This window comes from Saimiri boliviensis, chromosome X (genome assembly GCF_048565385.1).
Source record: "Saimiri boliviensis isolate mSaiBol1 chromosome X, mSaiBol1.pri, whole genome shotgun sequence".
Lineage (NCBI taxonomy): Eukaryota > Metazoa > Chordata > Mammalia > Primates > Cebidae > Saimiri > Saimiri boliviensis.
In genome coordinates, this window is record NC_133470.1 from 63,307,994 (window position 1) to 63,333,505 (window position 25,512).

Consider the following 25,512-nt stretch of genomic DNA (forward strand, 5'->3'; position numbering starts at 1 on the left):
ACTGTTTGATGCCCAGTAACTCAGTCACTATTTGTTGAATACATAAAGCTGCTGGGAGACTCGTGGCCCCTGGGTGGTGTAGTCAAGTTAGAGTCCCATCTCAGGCACCTGGTAATCAGATATGCTTGTAATCTCTTCTCCTGTGGGGTGTGTGCATGTGTGTGTGTGTTTCTGTGTATTTCCTGTCTTCCCCAGGAGGACCCAGGAGCTCCCTGAGGATGTCTTTCATAAACTGGCTTTAGTTCACGCCCCAACTCTGCTCCTTAGGTGACTGGTTCTCCTCTTCATCATCCCCACTCCTGCTCAGGAAAGATCCCTCCTGAGGGGTCCCCAGCTGTTCCCTGCCATAGCTCTGTGTTTCCTGGGGAAAGTTCCTGCTTCCTTATCTGGAAGATAGGGAAGCTGGAGTCGTCGAAGAGCAAGGAGCCAGTCGGTTCCACGATCTCTCATCTGTGTGTGGCCTGAACACTGCCGCCTCCTGAACACCTTGGGGATCGGGAACAGGGACTTGGCAGGGTCTATAACCCATCGTGACTTGAGTTGTGGTGATGAAAATGCCTGTTGCCTGCCCAGGCGTTTCTGGGACAATAAACATGCTTATCTAGACAAGGGTCTCGGCCAGAGGAAATAAGGCTCAGAGACAGAAGGAAACAGGCAGGAAGACTTTCCTGACAGTAAAGGTAATGAAGACCAGAAACCATTTACCAAGGAATGTATGGGTCTCCTTTTCCTGGAGATTATAGAAACCTGAAAGCTAACGGGCCCCTAGAGAGCAGCTGATCCAGCCCCTTCTTTGTATAGATAAGGAAACTGAGACCCACAAAAGAAGGTCCACGCCCAGGGTCACTGAGCTGCATGATGTAAGAGCAGAGACCAAGATGTGATGCTAGAATGCTCGGGCCAGAGCGATTTCCATTACTCGAAGCTGAGAGGCTTGTCCAAGAGGACAGCCCGGCTGATTCTCTTGAGTATCTTTGCTGTACAGATGAGAACTTCTTGTGGCCCCCAGAGGGCAAAAGCCCTATGGGAGGGAGAGGTGAGGCCAAAGCCCCTGTCCTCAGGATGCTCAGGCCCAGGGTGTTGCCTGGACACTCCCTTGCCCCTTCTGAGGACAAGAGGGACACCATCACTCTGGAGTGTCTGGTGGCTGGCTCCCCGGCTGGGGTCTGGGATGTCTCTCCAAAGACTGCCCTGTATTTGCAACGCACCCTCCCCTGCCACACATGCACACACATAAGGCCCCTCACTCAGGCAGTCAGCACCCCTTTGGGGAGTTGCTTCCGAAAGGCTTGGGATGAGGCTCACCTTGGGTGTGGGGCACAGATATTTAGGAATCAAGGTTTCTTCTGGGTGAGGGGGAGACTGAGGCACATGTACCCAAGGGCATTCACCTGGGAAGAGAGAAATGGGTGGGGGAGGTCACAGAAGGTGGGATTGCACTGGTCTTGACAGATCCTGAGTGGGACCTGGACTAGCACGAGGGTGCGGGCAGGAGTGGTGGAGGCCTTTTCTGCCCCCTTCCTGAAGGCTTCCCTCATCTTTCTGGACGTGGGGCAGGCAGGGCTGTCAGAGTGTGGTCATCAGGGCACACACAGGCACTTGGACTCCTGCTATGAGTTAACAACCTGACCCAGTCCCTCAGTAGCTGGGGGACAGTGAGCTCTTCATTTCACTGCCTTGAAGCTCAGTCTCACCTCAAGATCTGGGAACTAGCAATAGCTTCTGTTATTCAAAGCGGAGCTCACGGGAATCTCAGGAAGAGCCTGCGGTCAATGGTTTCCAGGACAATCCTAGGTCCTTGTCATTTCAGGATATTCAGGAGGAGGAACTCACAGATTAATGAGTGAGCTTTATTTAGATCCCGACTACAATAAAGAGGAAAAAAACCACAATAACGTAAATCCTGCATATCATTGATGAGACATGAGACATTTAAAGTTTAGACATTCCCTGGCCATTTGATGATATTATGGAATGATTACTAATTACTTTAGGTATTATAATGACACTGTAGTTATGCTAAAAGGGGTTCTTATCTTTCAAAGCTCCATACTGAAATACTTATGGATCCAATGATGTGTGTCTGGCCAGGTGCTGATAATCGCTGAAGCTGGATGCAGTGTACAGGAGGGCTCACTATGCCCTTCCACTTGTGTATAGGCTTGAAATTATCCATAACGACACATTTTAAGTAGGAAATAGCAAAGTATGGAGCAGTTTACCCAATTGTGGCATATCTGCCCGCCTTTGGAAGACTTTTCAAATAGACATCACGCTGGCAAATGTGAAAAAAAAAAAAAAAAAAAGCCTTGTATCCAATTTGTGAGCACCAGCAGCATCGCTGATGGGGGATTATGACTGGAGACAGCAACTGCACCCCCTCATTTCAGCCCGTCATCGAGCAGCATCTGTGCTGCTCCACTCAGCCTGTGGCAGCTGGTTCGGTTGCCAGGCAATGGAAAGCAGAAACCAGAAGCCCTTTTCTTGTGAGGGAGAAAGGGGAAAGGGAGGGGAGAAGCCAAGAAAGAAGCTCACAGCCTGAAGGCTTGTTCTTGCCTCAGAGTCTGGTCCAGGGCCAGGGGGGATGGGAGTCAGGGCAAGGTCCTCAGCACCCCCACTTTCCATGGTTTACTCCGGGGGGACAGCCCCACTTTCAGAGCTTGAGGCTCCAGAGAGACGGAGAGGGAAGGCACCCACCGGCACCTCCCGTGAAGGCCAGGGAGATCTGTGACTAAGGAAGATGCCAATTAGTGCGGGTACACAGAGTTAGAGCTCTGGACAGACCTCACCTGGGCACTTCTGAACTCTTATTATTATGTCAACAGTTCTAGGAAAGCAGCTCGTCAAATGGAAACATCTGCATTGGTGATCACCCTAAGCTGGAGCCATCCCAGAAGGCAAGGGGGCAGGTGTCTTCTTAGGCGGTGGAGAAACGTGTTCTTGCTGTCCTTTGAGGAGGGGAAGCAGAAGTCTCTGGCGCTGCACAGTGGCCTGACACTCTCATGGGTGCTGACTCTACCGGGGAGCCCCCACGTTCTGGCACTGCTTCAGACCCGGCTGTCACCGAAAGGCTGGGTAGGCTCGAGCCTGTCCTGACTCGCAGTTTCCTGATCTCTAGGAGAGAATGATCTCATATGGTTCCTTGCCTGTCTTCACGCTCAAATGGGCTGGATTACAACACGCTCCCCAACCTCCAACTCAGGCAGGAATTGCTCTCACCCAGGGCTGTAGGCGACTGTGTGGGACACCCTACTCTCACCCACCAGGCCAGACTGAAGAAACCAACACAGCTGGTGACCTCTGTCCCTCTCCAGTGAGAGCACTTCCCAGAGCCACCCTGTTATGATCATGAGCTGCTCCTGCTGGCCTGGGAGGTGGGATTCAGAGGGGCTCCAGGCAGGCAGGTTGAGGGGTGAGGTCAGCAGCTGCCCCAAAGATCAGCTTTTCAAGAACAGGCATCTGAGACAGATTGTCCGTGCTGGGTGAGGAAAACATTGGGGAGGCCAGCTGTCAGTAGCTGAGCAAGAGCAGGGCCCAGACGGCCCCCTCTTTCTGCAGCATCTTTGTGGTTCCCGGTTGCTAGGAGCAGGCGCTTCTGTTACTAAGCAACGGGAGCTTGGTGGATTAAAACCAATTTCCTGAGCTCTCTAAAAGGGGGAGGCAGAGAAGGTGGAATGCAGATGGTCTAGGGAATCTCATGTTTGCCACCAAGCTTAGCTGGACCGGTTGTGGGTGGAGGATGAATATGCACCAGGTACTAAGTATAAAGACTGAGAGTAAGACTGGCAATTAAGATGCTGATTAGAGCAGTAATGAATGCTAATGCTGCTCCTTTGCAAAACCCCAGGAAAGGCCTGTGGTCCCTGGGGTGTTTCTGAACTCTTATTATGTCAAAAATCCTAGGAATCACCTGACTTGGCCAGACAAAACTGGGCAGAGTTCCTTCTCCAAACACAGAAAATCAATGCATTTTAGGGTTAATGGGCCCCCAAGAGTCTTGGGATTCTAACTGTAGATGAATGATAGAGGGTCCTGGACATGTGACCCTCCACCCTTTACTTCCATAATAACCTCAATGATGACAGGGAGCTCACTTCTTGCTGAGTCAGCCCTTTCCGTACTTTACCCTTAGACTGTACTTTTTCTTGTGAAACCCAAGTCAACCTCCCTGTGGCTCTTTCCCTAGGGGGCCAATGGAGCTACTCCAGTCTGCTTTGCTATAGAGAGCTGTATCCTCTCTCTCTACTATGAGTCTCCCTCCCACCACCTCTATTCATCTCTTAGGAGAGAGACTCAGGGTAGTGAGTATGGGGGAAGGCATGGCCTCACTTGCTCCCTTCTGATCCCGTATGTCCCACCTTGCATTTAGTCATTTTAAATGGCAAGTCACTAGGATAGACAAATTTGTCAAGAGTGTCTAGTCCCAATTTGTGCCTTAAATTCCAGGTTTCTCCTACTGTACTGCTTAGGTGGGGTCTTCCTATCCCAGGGCAGTTTTGGGGTTAGAAAGATTTAAGAAATCTGTGTGTGGAGGTGTTTACAAACTTAAGAGAGACGGTTCCAGTTCCAGAATGGGAGTACGAGGAGCCCTGTGCACCCAAATGAAAAAACTGCAACTGGCAAAATTCATTTAAAACTCAACTATTCAAGTCTCCGGAAATTGTCCTAATTGCATACAGCAAATGAAGGAACATCCATTCAAGAAACTCTAATAAATCTTGGTAAGAATAGCAAGAGTCTCTAGTATTTGAGCCATAATCTGTTCCCATTTATAAACTAAAAATAAAATTCTAAGAGTCCCCAACCATCTGAATGGACTTCCTTGTCAGCCAGGGCTCTTTTAGAATTTAATCTGAGAGACTGTTTCAGGCCATGATGGGAAGTGAGAGTTGAACATGCCTCATTATACCTCTCTGGTATTAACATCAACACAGACTTTAAGTCTGATAAGAAACATTTACAATGTATTCTCTCTGAACCCTGCTAGCTAAAGCTTCCTCTGCACAATAAAACTTTGGTCTCCACAATCCTTTATCTTAGCCCAAACATTTCCTTTCTATTGATCCCAAGTCCTTAAGCAAACTCAACCAATTGTGAACCAGGAAATTTAAAAATTTACCTATAGCCTGGAAGCCCCAACTTAAGTTGTTTCACCTTTCTGAACCAAACCAATGTATATCTTAAATGTATTTGATTGATGTTTCATGGCCCTCTAAAATGTATAAAACCAAACTGCACCCAGACCATCTTGGTCACATGTTCTCAGGACCTTCTGAGGGCTGCATCATAGGCCATGGTCACTTATATTTGGCTCAGAATAAGTCTCTTCAAATATTTTGCAGAGTTTGACTCTTTTCATTGACAATAATTTGGCATCCAACGTGGGACCTCAGAGCAGACTCAGGACCCGTAAGAAGTTTGCCCAAACTCAGAGCTAAGGTACCCGAAGAGGCCCATTGAAGCCTCCCTGACTTTGAGCTTCTCCTCCTGTGGAACTGGTAAGTCCTCCTGAGCCTTGGCCTCCCCTTTGGTTAATGGTCCTTGATTTATTCTGAGCGATTTTATTTTTCTCCTAGGAAGTTGTTTAAGGATCCTACTTCTAGTTCAGAGGTGCATTGTGAAGAATTTTCTCCATTGCATTTTCTCCCAAAATTAATCTCAGTTTGGCTTGTCTGTGCATGTTCGTGTGAGGAACTATACTGCTGTTTTTTTAGGTAAATGAGAGACTCTTTCTTTATCTCTGAAGAGAAAGTACATTTGCTTCTCCCAGCCAAAAGGTGCCCCTGGGTGACCAGGGGCTTCATGGAAATGTCTGGGGGGATTAAACTCCTATGATGTGCAGTGGCCCTACAGGGAACCCTCAACAAAATTAGTTTTAAAAAAGGCTCATCCAGCCAGGCACTGTGGCTCACACCTGTGAAATTCCAGCACTTTGGGAAGCTCAGGTGGGTGGATCACAAGGTCAGGAGTTTGAGAACAGCCTGGCCAATATGGCAAAACCCCGTATCTACTAAAAGTACAAAAATTATCCAGGAATGGTGGTGTGTGCCTGTAGTCCCAGCTACTCAGGAGGCTGAGGCAGGAGAATTGCTTGAACCCGGGAGGTGGAGGTTGCCAGCCTGGGTGAAAAAGCTAGAGTCTGTCTCCAAAAAAAAAAAAAAAAAAAGGTTCATCCAGGAGACATATATAGGAGCTGGTGACTCCACAATTTGAACCCTCTTGGAGGAGCTTAATCCTCCAGAGAGGAAAACTGAGATAAGTAAGAGGGCACAACGACTCGGTGGTGACACACTGTGAAGTCCTGCCTGTAAGCAGCACAACTTCAACCCACTCCACAAAAGCCCCAGGCCACAGCTCAGCTCCTCCTTTAAAAAAAAAAAAGTGTGGGAAACAAATAATCTAAGAATGAGGAGAAAACAAGGAGAATGACCTCCTTTGGGGCACTCCATTGGTTTTATGGCACCTCTACTTGCTAGAGTTTATGTAAAATGGAAATAGTATGGTCACTGTGCACATTTACATTAAAGAAAAAGAGTCTTAAGGTCGACCTGCAAACTGTAAAGTTCCTGAGTTCTGAGTTCTCTTTTTCTCTATTTTCTTTTCTGCCTCCTTTAAATCTGCTGTTACTTTCTTACTGAGACAACAAACACTACCTGGATCTAACTATTTTTTTTTTTGCATGCCAGTGAATTTGTATTTATCTCATGGCTAAAGTTCTGAACTAAAAGCCATAGGATCTTTGTGTGTGTGTGTGTATGTGTATGCATATATACTTTTAAAGACCTTTATAATAGACTTCTATTTTACATTTAATTGGCAAACTAAATTTGTTTTAATTTCCCTCTATTACACCAGACTTCCTCTCTTGGTACCTTGAGATGTAAACTTTGCTATCTTATTTTTCACCTAAGAGTTGTTGCATTTTAAAAGTATGCAAATTTGGGGCTATTTAGCTGACAGCTGCCTAGGTTGTCAGCTAAATAGCCAAGTTATCAAGAACTTAAAAGTGTAAGTTAGGAAACAAAGAGGTCTTATGAATCTACAAGATGTACTTCTACTGGCATGCCTAATAACATCTATGTATTTATGTGTTGTGTACACAATGTTTCACTACTAAAAGTATATTAAAGAGCTCTAATTAATTGGCTTGAAGAAAAACAAAAGTGCTTAAATAAAATATTTTATCAAAAAAAGGCTAGTCAAATACTTTTTTTTTTTTTTTTTTCTTGAGATGGAATTTTGCTCTTGTTGCCCAGGCTGGAGTGCAATGGTACAATCTAGCTCACTGCAACCTCCGCCTCCTGGGTTCAAGCAATTCTCCTGCCTCAGCCTCCCAAGTAGCTGGGATTACAGGCATGCACCACTGCACCCAGCTAATTTTTTGTATTTTCAATAGAGATGAAGTTTTTCCATGTTGGTCATACTGGTCTCAAACTCACGATCTCAGGTGATCCACCTGCCTTGGCCTCCCAAAGTGCTGCAATTACAGGTGTGAGCCACTGCACTCAGCCTCAAATGCTTTTTAAAGTTCACATCACTTAAGTAAAATCTTTAATAAGTAAGCTGGCTTTAAAATTATTGGTAAAATAATATTAGAAATGTCTTAAGAATTTTTAGCATTTTTGCTTATGTTTATTGATCAAGTTGTTTCATGCTTATTTCTGCAGTACTATAAGATTAGTCATAAGGGTTTCTAAACTGTAAAACCCAGCCCAAGACAGAATGATCTTTGCTTGTATAATTTTTGATAAGATGGAATATTGTTGGTTTAATGAAAACAGCTAAATCCTGAGTTATTGGTAAAAAAAAAAAAAAACACCCTTATATTTAACCTTAAGGTTCTTACTTAAGGAAACACCTGAAATTCACAGCTACCAAAATGGTTAACCGGGAAGTAACTTAAAGAATGACTGTCACAGTTTTTGTAAATAATCTAGGTAAATTATTAAATAAGTCAATCAGGTAAATATAATGTAATAAATGCTTGTAATTAAACTTGTCGTAATTTAGGATCTAAGGTTATTAATAAATATTAAGTACCTGGGTAATTTCCAATTTAAAAACAATAGTAAAACTTTAAAAAATATTCTTATTAAAAGGTAAATATCTTCATCTAATTCTAAGCTTATTTAAGGATTATGTATAAAACAAGGCAAAAGGAAGCAGAAAATAAGAGATGGAAAGAAAGTTAAAGATACAAAAAGGTATTTTTTGGTAAAGAAGGTAAAAATGAAAGTAATTTTATATAAGAAAGAATCTCGTGTGGTGAATTTTTGTCCTAAAATAAAATGACTGGGTTGTTCAAGAAAGAGAGATAGAGACATTCTTTGCTGAGAGTCACCACAGTTTCCTGCTTCAACAGCACTTGGATGGAAAAAGGAACCAGAAAATAAGAGATGGAAAGAAAGTTAGATACAAAAAGGTATTTTTTGGTAAAGAAGGTAAAAATGAAAGTATTATATAAGAAAGAATCTCATGTGGTGAATTTTTGTCCTAAAATAAAATGACTGGGTTGTTCAAGAAAGAGAGATAGAGACATTCTTTGCTGAGAGTCGCCACAGTTTCCTGCTTCAACAGTGCTTGGATGGAAACTGGTGCTCATCCCCCACCCCGGCCAGCCATCCATAGCCAGCCCTCTGTCACCTCCACACTGCGCCCTTGGACCGCCCCAAGTCCCCTGCCACTGCTTCAGTGCCATGTAGTCACTGCTGCTGCTGCCTCTCCTTAGCCACCACCATGATGACAGTGTCCCCCTTGCAGGGGTGCCAGAACTACCACCAGGACTCAGAGGCTGCCATCAACTGCCAGATTAACCTGGAGCTCTATGCCTCCTACATCTACCTGTCCATGTCTTACTACTTTGACTGCAATGACGTGGATTTGAAGAACTTTGCCAAATACTTTCTTCACCAATCTCATGAGGAGAGGGAACAAGCTGAGAAACTGATGAAGGTGCAGAACCACCGAGGTGGCTAAATCTTCCTTCAGGATATCAAGAAACCAGATCATGATGACTGGGAGAACAGGCTGAATATGATGGAGTGTGCATTACATTTGGAGAAGAATGTGGATCAATCACTACTGGAACTGCAGAAACTGGCCACTGACAAAAATGACCCCCATTTATGTGACTTCATTGAGACACATTACCTGAATGAGCAGGTGAAATCCACCAAAGAATTGGGTGACCACATGACCAACTTGTGCAAGATGGGAGCACCCTGATCGGGCTTAGCAGGATATCTCTTTGACAAGCACACCCTGGGAGACAGAGATAATGAAAGCTAAGCCTTAGGCTAATTTCCCCATAGCCCTGGGTGACTTCTCTGGTCACCAAGGCAGTACCTGCATGTTGGGGTTTCCTTTACCTTTTCTATAAACATCCACTTAAGTTCTTTGTACCATTTCTTCAAGTAAAGACATTTGGTTAAAAAAATTTTTAAAAAAAGGAAAGAGAGATATTTAGGACAAAACAAAAAGTCCAAACATGTTGTGAATGATCTGTGTAAGTCATAATAATGTTAGTAAAAAGGATTTTCTTTTTGAAAAAGGGTTGTATAATTTAGTTGGCTATGATTAAGAAGAAATTATATTAGTCTTTCTAGAAATGAGTTTTTGCTATTAACATATATACACTAATACAAAACTAAATAATTGGTTAAAACAAGATTATAATTATTGACTTATTCTTAATGCAAGAAGTTTTTAGTTTTAAGTTCTATAATCTATCTATTTAAAATTCTTCAGCTAAACATCTCAAAGGTTCAACTTTTTCTTTTTAAAGAGGCCTTGGATAATAGCTCTCTCCTTTACCTTTTGTTGGCTCCTACAACTTTTATTAAGTACCTAAAGTAAGAGAATATATTTTGGACCTGCCTTTTTATTCTGCAGGCCTGTTATATCTCCATCTTTATATTTGTCATATGGAAGTGAGATTTCACTACCAAACTACATGGAAGAGCTCTAATCAAGTAATTTTTTTGAAAATAAGTGCCTATTAGACGAGTAGACACTAGTTCCAATACCTTTTAATTCACATGACTTTGGTAATCTTTGGTAAAATTAATTTGATAAATTTAATCTCCACTCTCTCCAGTAATTTAAAATCTTAAAGTCATGTTATGTTCAAAGATAACTGAGAATTTTCACTGGGAATTTGGGTTACTAAGAGTTAAAACAGTAAAAGCATAAAATATGTTTTTGATGAAGTTTATAAGACACAAAGATGTTGATTTTTCTTAAAAAATTGTGGTTTTCTCCAGTTAAACTATTTAAGAATTGCTTTAAAATGAAGGGAAAATTATATAGATAAAACTAAATGAAAAAAAAAAAAAAGGCCGGGCACAGTGGCTCAAGCCTGTAATCCCAGCACTTTGGGAGGCCGAGGTGGGTGGATCACGAGGTCAAGAGATCGAGACCATCCTGGTCAACATGGTGAAACCCCGTCTCTACTAAAAATACAAAACATTAGCAGGGCATGGTGGCACGTGCCTGTAATCCCAGCTACTCGGGAGGCTGAGGCAGGAGAATTGCCTGAGCCCAGGAGGCGGAGGTTGCGGTGAGCTGAGATCGCGCCATTGCACTCCAGCCTGGGTGACAAGAGCGAAACTCCGTCTCAAAAAAAAAAAAAAAAAAAAAAAAAAAAAAAACAATTGTGCCAGGGCAACAAAAGTTAACTCTGAGACCTGTGGCTACCAAAAAGTCAATGCAGAGGGAGGGCAAAACCAAGTAACTGTTAAAACCAGAGGGTATAATGTAAAGGGATTGTTCCATTTTGTAAATTGGTATCATCTACTTCTTAAAAAAAATCTTTACTGCAGTGGATTGTAAAAATAACTAATTTAAGAAAAAAATCCTTAATTTTAAATTCTGTAGAAATTAAGGGCTTGTTTGGGTTAATGCAGGACCCACATCTCATGATTGAGCAATCAAAGTATATGTGATCCAAATGCACAAGGGGTTATTTCTGAGAGAATGAGCAGCCTAGTCAGCCAGATAAATGCCACTGTAAGGTCTGCTTGCCCTGTAAAGGGGACTACCCAGATCTCCCTATAAAACACCAAGTAGAGCACCCCAGATGAAGCAGTTAATATGCTTCTTATGGAAGTCATGTGAAATTAGCTTTATAATGACTGGGACATCCTTCTACTGAATATGCCTATTACCCAGGTCATGTAAATTTGGTAAGAGACCCCTTATTACATGGGTGCCCCTCCCACAGAATCATAAGACTATTTGAGAATCCTTATAGAATTTGCTGTCCCTCAATGGGTCTCTCTTTTTTTTTTTTTTTGAGATGGAGTCTCACTTTGTTGCCCGGGCTGGAGTGCAGTGGCTGGATCTTGGCTCACTGTAATCTGCACCCCCTGCGTTTAAGTGATTCTCCTGCCTCAGTCTCCCAAATAGCTAGAACTATAGGTGCACACTACCATGCCTGGCTAATTTTTTGTATTTTTAGTAGAGACTGGGTTTCACCATGCTGGCCAGGCTGGTCTTGAACTGACCTCATGATCTGCCTGCCTCGGCCTCCCAAAGTGCTGGGATTACAGGGGTAAGCCACTGCACCCAGCCCACTCAATGGATCTTACAAATGCAACTCTCTGCTGGGAACTTAAATCCTTTTTTGCAAAGAAAGGTAAAATGATCTGAGAGGGGGAAAAAGTTCCTGGGACCAGAACATAAAAACCTACAGGTTAACAGAATTATAAAATTTAAGATGTTTAAACAAACTTTAAGTCAGATAGTTGCAACCTCTTTACCTAAATGTCTTACGAAGATGGGGATATGTTTCCCGTTTTCTACTATAAACTGATGGCATGTAAATCTACTCTTTTGAGAAATGGTAATTGGACACACTAAATGGGAACTAGTAAAATTGCCTAAGTCCCCAAAGTATAGGGTAGAAGCTGGAGTGCTAGTCCAGACAAATCCTCCACTTTAAAGCCCTTTGTAGAGCATTTACTGGGGGTAATGACAAAAGACTATGAGTACTTCCCAACCACAAAGACTGAACTAGAGAATTTCCATTTGAGGGGCATTTACTGCCTTAATCTGAATGTTAACTGAAGCTATCCCTATGTTAATGGAGATATTGTTGCCCCAAAGAGTTCCATAATAAAATAAAAATGGTTTACATAGAATCTTGCTACCTGGGAATATAAGGAGGTGTTACTGATAAGAAAGGAGCCTCTTTCCTAGGACTAATTCTAACTCTGTGGGGAGCTGCTAGATTCTACAGTTCCTGATAGACAGCTCTCATGAACTGTTTGGCTTGTGAATGGCATTTCCAAGGTAAACAAACATTTTGTTTGAAAGCCACTGCTCTGGTTAAAGAAGAGTCAAAAAAATTTTTTCTTTTGAGCTATCTGGATGAAGTATGTTTTTATAAGCATATTTACCTTTCTAAATTCCCCAAAGTTCAGATTGTGATTTTATAACAATATACTTATTTGCATACATTAAGTAAGACTCTTTTAAAACAGAACAATTAAAGACACCTGTTGGCCGGGTGCTGTGGCTCAAACCTGTAATCCCAGCACTTTGGGAGGCCGAGGCGGGTGAATCACGAGGTCAAGAGATCGAGACCATCCTGGTCAACATGGTGAAACCCCGTCTCTACTAAAAATACAAAAACTTAGCTGGGCATGGTGGCGCGTGCCTATAATCCCAGCTACTCAAGAGGCTGAGGCAGGAGAATTGCCTGAACCCAGGAGGTGGAGGTTGTGGTGAGCCGAGATCAGGCCATTGCACTCCAGCCTGGGTAACAAGAGCAAAACACAGTCTCAAAAAAAAAAAAAAAAAAAAAAAAAAAAAGACACCTGTTATTTTACCAAGATTTTAACTAAAATGGTATATTTTTAGGTAAAGTTTCAGTAAAGCCAACCTAAAACCTATATTGACAATTAATTCTTGCTACATTTTATGTAAATAATCAGGCCAAGTATAATAAGCCTAAAACTTACTTTGCACACAAATTGGTCTTACTATAATTTATCTTCAGTAGACAAAAAAAGAGTGGTGGGGGCTACAACAATTGTTTCAAAGGAAAGTGTAAAACTTGGTACTAGATTTCAACCTTAACATTTTTTTTAAGTGCAGAGAATCATAAATTATTACTTGGCTACAATAATCCTAAAGAGTACCAGATTATAATTTTTCTTCATATTTTCAGTTGGTGCCCTAATGGAATAGGTTATTTTTTCTGTTCTGACACACAAATACTCTTAATTGTCAAACTATAAATGTTATTTATCTCTCCTTGTTTTATTTCTAAGTAAACCGAAATTATTGTATTCTAAAGACTAGAGATGCCTCTCCCTCACTGGGCATCCCACTGGGCCCTGATCTGTTATTCACTGCAAATGCCCAGCTGCTAACACTATACAAGCACCCTTCCTCTAGGCCCAGGAACTGTCATAGAAGATGTGGGCACATGAGATTGTAAGGGCCAGTTTTGAGGGATAAAATTAGGTCAAGGTCAGACCCTCCAAATCAAAAGGGGATACAAAGATGCCTAAACAGCTGGTAAAACAAGCCTTCTAAACTATTATGTGTCACTTTTGCATCCACCCCAATCATACAGAATTTTCTGCGTCCCATAGAATTAAAGAAAAATATTTACTGACAGGATAACAATACCTCATGACAAAGCTTTCTGGGTAAAATACTCCCAGTTATAAGTTATAAGTTACAAATAGATATATATATAATTTTTTTCTAGAGCAATGCTTGTGTTTTCTTTAGCTAATTGCTGAAAGTCTGTGAGTAAAACAAAGCTTACTGTAGCTCAACAGATAAAAGTTAAAAATAAGTCAGTTTTGTAACTTTGCCTTTTTGTTTTTGTTTGCTGGCTTTTTACTTAAAATAATTATTTTAAGAGGTAATAAATGCCTGTCCAAATCCATTCCTTTCTGGCCTAGAGCAATCAATCAGCTATAAGTCTTTTGACTCTTAAGACCCTGGGCCATAAGGAGCCCAAGAGACAGGATGGACCTGGTGCAGGCAACCATGCCACCCTGACAATGCTATGGGACAAGATAAAGATTTGCTGGCCTTTAATGTTTCCTCTGGCAAATATTGGCCAAAAGGGGGAACATGTAAACCAAAAGTAAAATTCTAAGGCTCCCCAACCATCTGAATGGACTTCCTCCTGAGCCAGGGCTCTTTAAAAATTTAACCTGAAAGACTGTTTCAGGCCATGATGGAAAATGGAGGTCGAATATGCCTTATTATACCTCTTTGGATTAACATCAACACAGAGTTTAAGTCTGATAAGAAACATTTTACAACCTATTCTCTCTGAAGCCTGCTAGCTAAAAGCTTCCTCTGCACAATAAAACTTTGTTCTCCACAATCCTTTATCATAACCTAAACACTTCCTTTCTATTGATCCCAGGTTCTTAAACAAACTCAACCAATTGTCAACCAGAAAATTAAAAAATTTACCTGTAGCCTAGAAGCTCCCACTTCAAGTTGTTTCACCTTTCTGAACCAAACCAATGTATACCCTAAATGTATTTGATTGATGTCTCATGCCCCTCTAAAATGAATAAAACCTAATAGCACTCCAACCATCTTGGGCACATGTTCTCAAGACCTTCTGAGGGTTGTGTCACAGGCTATGGTCACTCATATTTGGCTCAGAATAAAGATCTTCAAATATTTAACAGAGTTTGACTTTTTTTTTTTTTTTTTTTTTTTTTTTTTGAGACGGAGTTTCGCTCGTTACCCAGCCTGGAGTGCAATGGCGTGATCTCGGCTCACCGCAACCTCCTGGGTTCAGGCAATTCTTCTGCCTCAGCCTCCCGAGTAGCTGGGATTACAGGCATGCGCTACCATGCCCAGCTAATTTTTTGTATTTTTAGTAGAGATGGCGTTTCACCATGTTGACCAGGATGGTCTCGATCACTTGACCTCGTGATCCACCTGCCTCAGCCTCCCAAAGTGCTGGGATTACAGGCTTGAGCCACCGCACCCAGCCCAGAGTTTGACTCTTTTCGTCAATGTATCCCTACCCCCCAGTTTAGCATGATGGACGTTCTCTTCTAGTTGGGTGTAGTCAATAACATGGAACTCTCTCTTCCTCCAGCTCCTAGTACAGGGCAACAGTTTGACCCTAGGAGGATAGGCTGCTGTAATCTCTCATCCACTAATTCTAGGCTCCATGATGCAGAAGTTTTATTCCACTTAGGTGAGGCCAAGAGGACTGGAAAGCCCTTCTCCCAGTCAGCTCCCATTGGTAGAATGGAATCTCTATCTCAAACATGGTGGACCAACAATATTGTATCTCTGATCGCTCTGCCCCAGCTCACTCACAGGGTGCATATTGAATGCTAGGAAAAACAAGTTGAGAAAAGCCATAGCTACCATTCCTTCCTAGCACCCTGCTCATAGAGAAGGGGTGTAATTCTGGAAAGCTTCTCTCCCTACCTCTAATGTCTAGTGTAGTAGAGCAGAGCATCTGTCCATGAGGTGAAATGACCTTTAAGAATGGAGAGCTCCTTAGCTCTCCCTAAGGAGTCTACCTTTATTTGGAAAAGAGAGTGAAGCAGTTTTTGCCTCCGGTATTGTCAGGAACAATGACAATCTTGGTGGTAAGCAATCAAGAGGGCATCGGAAACTCTATGAGTGTAGTAGCAGTTGCAGAATGGTTCCCCACGTAGAAGTTTAACAGAGAGAACCAGGGAAAAAACTAAGAAGAACGCTTTTAGGGTCTGGAAAAGCCTTGAAGACTTGAAAAGACCCAATTTTAATATGGAATAATTTATATCCCAGGACATTGTTTAAAAACACTAGTGGACTTAAGAAGTGGGGGCTAATAGCTGGTTGTGATACTACTAGAGGTAGATCATCCAGAAGCTAAAAGAGGATCTTAGGTAAAGAGAGACAGAGCCCAGATAAAATCGCAATATCACCAATGGTACATACTGTGCACGTGTCCAAGACTGTGACTTCTGAGGAGCAACACAGAGGCTGCATGCTGCAGGGAAATAGACTTCATTAAACTAGGTCAGATGTTGAACTTAGAGGACAAAGCAGCTACTATAAATCTGTTCAAAGACCTAAGTGAAGCTATGCTTAAAGAATTAAAAGAGTCGAGCGGGGTGGCTCATGCCTGTAATCCCAGTACTTCCAGAGGCCAAGGAGTTCAAGGCCAGCCTGAGCAACACAGTGCCCATTTCTACAAAAAATAAATAAAATTAGCTAAAATTAGCTGTGTGTGGTGGCACATGGTTGTGGTCCCAGCTACTCGGGAGGCTGAGATGGGAGGATCAGTTGAGCCCAGGAGGTCAAGGTCAAGGCTGCAGTGAGCCAAGACTGTACCACTATATTCTACCCTGGGTGAAGCAGAGAAACCCTGTCTCAAACAACAACAACGACAAAAAAAAAAAAAAAAAAAAAAAAAAGAAAGAAAAAACTAAAAGAATTTGTGAGGAATTATTTTCATCAAATAGAAAATCAGTAAAGAGATAGAAATTAACAAAGTCTAGTGTCGAAAAACACAATAACTGAAACAAAAAATTTCATAGAAGTAGACCTCAGGTGGCAGGAAACAAAATTAGAAAATTTGAAGATAGCTCAATACATATTGTGCAAATTGAAGAAGATTGAGGACACAGAATGTGGAAAAATGAACGGAGCCTTAGAGAAATGTGGGACATTATTAAGCACACCAATATACATACAATGGGATTCCAAAAGAGAAGAGAGAAATAAACAGAAGAAAATATTCAAAAGTATGGAAAACCTTCAGAATTTGAAGAAAAATATTGATCTACACCTCTAAGAAGCTCCACAAATAACAAATAGGATAAGCACAAGGAGAGACACTTCAGACGCACCACATCAAAATGTCAGAAGCCAAAAACACAGGGAAAAGCAGCAAGAGCAAATTAGTCATCATGTACAAGAAGAATTCCAGTAAGATTTATGGCTGACTTCTACCAGAAAGAATAGAAGCTAGCAGGCATAGCGGGATGACATATTCAAAATTATTAATGGAAAAACCTGTTAAACAAAAATATATTATATGAAATATCCGGAATAGGAAAATTCACAGATACAGAAAGTAGAGTAGATTATTGGTAATTAGGAGCTAGGGACTGGGGGACTAAGGGAGAAACTGCTATTAGTTACAGGATTTATTTTGAGGGTTTTGAAATGTGGAATTAAATTGTGGTAATGGTTGCAAGACATTGAAAATAAAACATTTAATTGTATACTTTTAAAAGGTGAATATTATGGTCTGTGAATTTTATCTCAATAAAAAAATTAAAAAATCTATAACCTAATTTTCCAACTAAAGAAACTAGAAAAAGAGGAGCAGATAAACCCAAAGCAAGCAGAAGAAAGCCAATAATAAAAACTTAACAGGAAGAAATAAAATAGAATAAAAACAATGGAGAAAATCAAATGAAATCATAAGTTGGTTTTTTCAAAAGATCCAGAGAATTGACAAAACTTTAACGAGACTTACTGAGAAAAATAAAGAGAATATGAAAATTAGTAAAATTCAGAATAAAGAGAAGACAACAGTACTGACCTTACAGAAATAAAAGAAACATAAAGAAATACTATGAACAATTGTATGCTACTAAATTAAATTACTTAAATGAAATGGAAAAACTTCTATAAAGACACAAACTACCAAAATCTATGCAAGAAACAGAAAATCTGAATATAACTATAAGTAAAAAGATAGACTAGTAATTAAAATACTCTGCTGCCCCAAAATAAACCTCCAACTCAAATGTCTTCACAGATGAATTTTACTGAATATTTTAAAAATAATTAATACCAGTTCTTCACAAACTCTCCTAGAATGGGAGGGAACATTCCCCAACTCATTCTGTGAAGTCAATGAAAGATATCACAAGAAGAGAACACTACAGACCAATATATTTTAAGAAAATTGATGCAAAATTAAAATCATCAACAAAATCTAGCCAATTAACTCCAGTTACATATACAAAAAATAATAAGTCATGACCAAATGGGCTTTATCCCAGGAATGTAAAGTTGACTTAACATTTGATAATCAACCAATGTAATACACTATTTCAATAGAATAAAAGACAAAGAAGATCACATGATCATTTCAAGAGATGTAGAGAAAGCATTTGACAAAACATAACATTATTTCACAATAAAAACATTCAACAAACTTGGAATAGAAGGGAAGTTTTTCAACATGATAAATGTCATCTATGAAAATTTCAAGGCTAATATCATACTTTTTGCTGAAAGATTGCTTTCCTGCTAAGATCAGCAACAAGACAAGAATGTCTGCTGCCATCTTATCTATTATTCAGCGTCATACTTCAGGTTTCAGCCAGGACAATTAGACAAGAAAAAGAAATAAAAGACATCTAGATTGGAAAAGGAAAAAATAAAACTACCTCTATTTGCAGATGACATAATCTTTTATATGGAAAATACTAAGGAATCTACAAAAAAACCCTACTAGGGCTAATAGTTTAGTAACGTTGCAAGATACAAAATCAATATACAAAGATGAATTATATTTCTATATACTAGCAATAAACAATCTTCAAATAAAATTAAAACAATTTCATTTACAAAAGCATCAAAAAGTATATGCTACTTAGGAATAAATTTAACAAAAGAAGCATAAAACTTAACATTCTATAAACTACAAAATGTTGTTCGAGGAAATCAAATAAGATCTAAATAAGTGGAAACACATTCCATTTTCATGGATCAGAAGACTTAATATTATAAGATGGCAATCTTTGTAACAGATTCAACACTATCCCTGTAAAAATTCTGGCTGCATTTTCTTTGCAGAAATTGACAAACTGATCCTAAAATTTGTATGAAAATGCAAGAGAACTAGAATAGCAAAAATAGTCTTGAAAATGAACAACAGCTTTCTGCTGGCCCATGGATGCCACTAAGGAAGCATCGTTAAAGTCTCTCTTCTCCCTGCTGTCATGTCTAAGTCAGAGTCTCCTAAAAAGCCCAAACAGCTGAGGAAGCTCTTCATTGCAGGGTTGAGCTTTGAAACAACCTGAAAATGACTCAAAATGGTTGAGGCATTTTGAGCAATGGGGAATGCTCTTGGACTGCATGGTAAGGAGTCATCCAAATACTAAGTGCTCCAGGGGCTTTGGGTTTGTCACAAATGCCACTGTGGACAAGGTGGATGCAGCTGTGAATGCAAGGTCACACAAGGTGGCAGGAAGAGTTGTGGAACCAAGGAGAGCTGTCTCAAGAGAAGATTCTCAAAGACCAGGTGCCCACTTAACTTTGAAAAAGATATCTGTTGGTGGTATTAAAGGAGACATCACCTAAGAGATTATTTTGAACAGTATGGAAAAATTAAAGTGATTGAAATCATGACTAATCGAGGCAGTGGAAAGAAAAGGGGTTTTGCTTTTGTAACCTTTGACGATCATGACTCCGTGCATGAGGCAGTCATTCAGAAATACCATATTGTGAATGGCAACAACTGTGAAGTTAGGAAAGCCCTATCAAAGCAAGAGATGGCTAGTGCTTCATCCAGCCAAAGAGGTCGAAGTGGTTCTGGAAACTTTGGTCATGGTCATGGAGGTGGTTTCGGTGGCAATGACAACTTTGGCCGTGGAGGAAACTTCAGTGGTCATGGTGGCTTTGGTGGCAGCCATAGTGGTGGTTGTTACAGTGGTAGTGGGAATGGGTATAACGGATTTGGTAATGATGGAAGCAATTTTGGAGGTGGTGGAAGCTACAATGATTTTGGCAATTACAACAATCAGTCTTCAAATTTTGGACCCGTGAAAGGGGGAAACCTTGGAGGCAGAAGCTCTGGCCCCTATGGTAGTGGAGGTCAATACTTTGCTAAACTATGAAACCAAGGTGGCTATGGTGGTTCCAATAGTAGCAGTGGCTACAGCAGTGGAAAAAGATTTTAATTAGGAAACAAAGCTTAGCAGGAGAGGGGAGCCAGAGAAGTGATAGGGAAGCTACAGGTTACAGCAGATTTGTGAACTCAGCCAAGCACAGTGGTGGCAGGGCCTGGCTCCTACAAAGAAGACATGTTTTAGACAAATACTCATGTGTATGGGCAAAAAACTTGAGGACTGTATTTGTGACTAATTGTATAACAGGTTATTTTAGTTTCTGTTCTATGGAAAGTGTAAATCATTCCAACAAAGGATTCTGATGACGTTTACTTTTGCACCCATGCTGTTGATTGCTAAATGTAATAGTCTGATTATGATACTGAATAAATGTCTTTTTTAAAAAAAAAAGAAGAAGAAGAAGAAAAATAAACAACAAAGTTGGAAGATTCATACTTCCTAATTTCAAATCTACTACAAAGGTACAGTAATAAAAACCATGTGGTACTTGCATAAGAATTAACATATAGCCAGGCACAGTGGCTCACGCCTGTAATTCCAGCACTTTGGGAGGCTGAGGTGGGTGGATCACGAGGTCAAGAGATCGAGACCATCCTGGCCAACATGGTGAAACCCCATCTCTACTGAAAATACAAAAAATTAGCTGGGCGTGGTGGTGCAAGCTTGTAGTCCCAGCTATTTGGGAGGTTGAGGTGGAAGAATTACTTTAACTGGGAAGTGGAGGTTGCAGTGAGCTGAAACTGCACCACTGCACTCCAGCCTGGTGTCAGAGAGAGACCCCATCTCAAAAAAAAAAAAAAAATGAACATATAGATTAATGAAACAAAATTGAGAGTTCATTCATAAACCTCTTTATGTTTACTTTATGAATTATTATCAAGGGTGTCAAGATAATTCAATATAGATCAAATAGTCTTTTCAGCAAATGGTGATGGGTCAACTGGATATTCACATGCAAAAGAATGAAGTTGAATTCCTACATGATACCATATACAGAAATTAGCTTAAAATGAAGTACATGCCTACATATAAGAATTAAAAATATAGATGTCTTAGAGGGAGGTGTAGAAGTAAATATAATAGGCAATAGTTTCTTAGAAATGATTTTAAAAGCACAAGCAACAAAAAACACTAGATAAACTGATGTTAAAAAAATTAAAAACATATTTCTGGGTATATACCCAAAATAATTGAAATCAGGGACTCAAACGGATATTTGTCCACTAAAATTCAGAGCAGCATTATTCACAGTAGCCAAAAAGTAGGAACAACCCAAATGTCCATTGACAGATGATTGGATAAACAAAATGTGTGTGTGTGTGTGTGTGTGTGTGTGTGTGTGTGTGTGTATACAATGAAAAATTTATTTTTTGCGAGATGGAGTCTTGCTCTTGTCACCCAGGCTGGAGTCCAATGGCATGATCTCAGCTTACTGCAACCTCCACCTCCCAGGTTAGATCAATTCTCCTGCCTCAGCTTCCTGAGTAGCTGGGATCACAGGTACATACAACCACGTCCAGCTAATTTTTGTATTTTTAGTAGAGACGAGTTTTCACCATGTTGGCCAGGCTGGTTTCGAACTCCTGACCTCAAGTGATCCTCCCACCTCAGCCTCCCAAAGTGCTGGGATTACAGGCATAAGCCATCATGCCCAGACTACAATCAGATATTATTCAGGGTTAAAAAGGAAGGAAATTCTGACACATGCTACAAAATGGATGAACCTGGAAGATATTATGCTAAGTGAAGTAAGCCAAAAAGACAAATAAATACTGTATCATTCCACATGATGTATCTAGAGACATCAAATCCACAATGACAGAAAGTAGAATGGTGGTTGCCACGGACTAAGAAGAAGAGAAAATGGAGAGTAATTGTTTAATAGATACAGAGTTTCAGTTTGTGAAGATGAAAAAGTACTGGAGATGGATGGTGGTGATCGTTGCACAAGAATGTAAATATAGTTAGTGCTACTGAACTGTACACTTAAAATGGTTAAAATTATAAATTTTATGTTGTGTATATCTCACCACAATAGAACAGTGAAAAACTTTTGTGCTTCAAAGGACACCAGCAAGAAAGTGAAAAGACAACAAACAGAATGAGGGAAAATATTTTCAAATCATTTATCTGATAAGGGTTGAGTATCCAGAATATATACTTAAAATAATTCACCAATAAAAAGACAAATAACATTTTCAAATGGGCAAAGGTTTTCCAGTCTGGCATGTAAGGAGCTTGGAAGTTACCACTCTGTCCTAACAACAAATAAAAAGCTAAACAAAGTGAAAAATAAACCACTGTTCTTAGAGCAATCAGAGAAATGAGGTCACAGGATTATAATAATTGTCATTCATTCCTAATCTTGAAATAACAGTAACAGCATAGACTTACACCCTTCACAAAAATTCACACAAAGTTATTCATAGACCTAAATGTAAAATGCAAAACTCTAAAACTCTTAGAAGATAATAGAAAATTTCAATGACCTTGGGTGATAATTTTTTATATATAACAACAAGGGCACAACCCATAAAAGATATAATTTGTAAACTGGACTTCATTAAAATTAAGAATTTCTGCTCTGTGAAGGACTGTCAAGTGAATGAGAATATTGGGAGAAAATACTTGCAAATGACATATCTGATAAAGAATTGTTAAAAATATATACAAAGAACTCTTAAAATTCAACAAAAAGAAAATAAATAACTTGATATTTTTAAAGGCAAATCTAAATGAACACCTCACCAGAAAATATATATGGATGATGAATATGCATATGAAAAGATGCTTGATACCTTATGTCATTAGGGAATTGCAGATGGAAATGAGATACCACTGCATACCTATTAGAATAACCAAAATCCAAATCACTGACAATACCAAATGCTAGTGATAATGTGAAGCAACAGGAACTCTCATTCAATGCTGGTGGGAACGCAAAATGGTATACTCACTTTGGAGGAAAGTCTGGCAGTTTCTTACAAAACTAAACATGCTTTTACAATACAATCCAGCAATTGTGCTCCTTGGTATTTACCCAAATAAAAAAGTATGAATCAAAAACCTATATCCACAAAAAGACCTGCACATTATTGTATATAGCAGTTTTATTCATAATTGGCAACACTTGGAAACAACCAACATGTCCTTCAGTAGGTGAATGGATAAACTTTGGAACATCTAGACAGTGGAGTATTTGCTCAGCACTAAAAAGAAATTGGCTATCAGGCCATGAAAATACATGGAAGAATCTTAAGTGCATATTATTAAGTGAAAGAAGCCAATCTGAAAAGGCTCCATACTGTATGATTCCAAACAGATGATATTCTGGAAAAAGCAAAACTATGGTGACAGTAAAAGGATCCATGGTTGCCAGGGGGATGGTGAGAGGAATAGGTAAAGCATAGGGTATTTTTAGAGTAGTAGAATTATTCCGTATGATACTTTAATGGTAGGCACATATTATTATACATTTGACAAAACTTATAGAATGTACACCAAAAGTGAACCTAATGTAAATTATGAACTTTGGGTAATAATGATATGTCAACGTAGGTTTGTAAAAAAATACTATTCTGGTGAAGCAGTCAATAATGGAGGGGGTGCTGTGCATGCTGGGGATGGCAAGGGGTATATGGCAAATGTCTGCGTCTTCTGCTCAAGTTTTCTACAAACCTAAAACTGCCCTAAAGTCAACTTTAAAAACAAAAAACAGGTCAAGGCTTTGAATAGACATTTCCTTTTTATTTTATTATTATTATTATTTTTTGAGACAGAATCTTGCTCTGTCACCCAGGCTGGAGTGCAGTGGCATAATCTCGGCTCACTGCAACCTCCGCCTCCCGGGTTCAAGCAATTTTTCTGCCTCAGCCTCCTGAGTAGCTGGCATTATAGGCATGTGCCACCACAGCTGGCTAATTTTTATATTTTTAGTAGAGACGGGGTTTCACCATGTTGGTTAGGCCAGTCTCAAACTCCTGACCTCATGATCCGCCCACCTCGGCCTCCCAAGTACTGGGATTACAGGCATGAGCCACTGCGCCCAGCCTGAATAGACATTTTTTTTTTTTTTTTTTTTTTTTTGAGACGGAGTTTCGCTCTTGTTACCCAGGCTGGAGTGCAATGGCGCCATCTCGGCTCACCGCAACCTCCGCCTCCTGGGCTCAGGCAATTCTCCTGCCTCAGCCTCCTAAGTAGCTGGGATTACAGGCACGCACCACCATGCCCAGCTAACTGTTTGTATTTTTAGTAGAGACGGGGTTTCACCTTGTTGACCAGGATGGTCTCGATCTCTCGACCTCGTGATCCACCCGCCTCGGCCTCCCAAAGTGCTGGGATTACATACAGGCTTGAGCCACCGCGCCCGGCCCGACATTTCTTTAAAGAAGATAACAAATGGCCAATGAACACATGAAAAGATACCTAATCTCTTTAGTCACCAAGGAACTGCAAATCAAAATGAGATACCATTTCACAACCACTAGAATAGCTATAAAAAATACAAAAAATAGGAGAGAGATCTAAGATGGCCAATTTGCAGCAGCTCAGGATTGCAGCTCCCAGTAAAGGCGCAGGGAGTGAGTGGACGCCAGACTTCCAGATGAATTTTTGTTGCCCATGGACCAGGAGATTCACGGTGGAGGAGGCCCACGGGACACCAGCGCCACTCTTTTGGCGGATGCAGCTGTTTTGCCGGTGTCCAATCGCAGCGGTTTCTCAGTGTGGAGTATGCGGGACTGGGTGCCCTTTTAGTTCGCGTTTGAAGCTCTGGGAAGGCAGAGTCGCCCATTCAGCTGATTGAAAAGGGAACTGAAGCAGGGAGCCAGACCGGGAGATTCCCAGGCAGAAAAGCCCCATGAATCTCAGCGCCGCTGTTTCAGCCAGCGCGGTCGCTGCCTCAGGAAATTGCATAGATCCCAGCGCCTTTTCGGTGGGTGACTGGGGCACCTGGGAGAGAATCGACCATTCAATTAGGAAAAGAAAAAAAGGGGGCTCTGAGGCGGGGAGCCAGGTGATGGGGCTCCACTGGTCCCACCTCCACAAAAAAACAGCAATTGGAAACGCTGATGGTTCAGAGTTTTGCAGCAAGCACAGCTGAACCTGGGAAGGTCCAACTCTGTGGGGTAGGGGCGTCTGCTGAAGGGAAACAAAAAAACAGAAATAACATCACCACCAACAAGCTGGACGTCCACTCAGAGACCCAATCTGAAAGTCAGCAATTTCAAAGACGACAGGTGGATAAATCCACAAAGATGGGAAGAAACCAGCACAAAAAGGCTGAAAACATCTGAAATCATAATGCCTCTCCACATTCAGGGGATCAGAGCTCCTCATCATCAAGGAAACAAGGCCTGATGGAGAATAAGTGTGATGAATTGTAAGAATCAGGCTTCAGAAGGTGGATAATAAGATACTTATGTGAGCTAAAAGAACATGTTCTAACCCAATGCAAAGAAGCTAAGAACCTTGAAAAAAGGTTTGAGGAAATGCTAACAAGAATAGACAATTTAGAAAGGAATATAAGTGAATTAATGGAGCTGAAAAACAAAATACGAGAACTTCGCGAAGTATGCACAAGTTTTTTTTTTTTATTGCATTTTAGGTTTGGGGGTACATGTGAAGAACATGCAAGATTGTTGCATAGGTA

The 25,512-nt window shown here is 40.7% G+C and overlaps 1 protein-coding gene and 1 pseudogene across 2 annotated transcripts in view; one reads left to right on the top strand and one right to left on the bottom strand.

Moving 5' to 3' along the window:
* The window catches only part of SLC16A2 (solute carrier family 16 member 2), a 109,999-nt gene that overhangs the window by 34,872 nt on the left and 49,615 nt on the right, over positions 1 to 25,512 (bottom strand). The window lies entirely within an intron of this gene.
* On the top strand, positions 18,923 to 24,628 carry LOC141582842 (heterogeneous nuclear ribonucleoprotein A1-like; annotated as a pseudogene).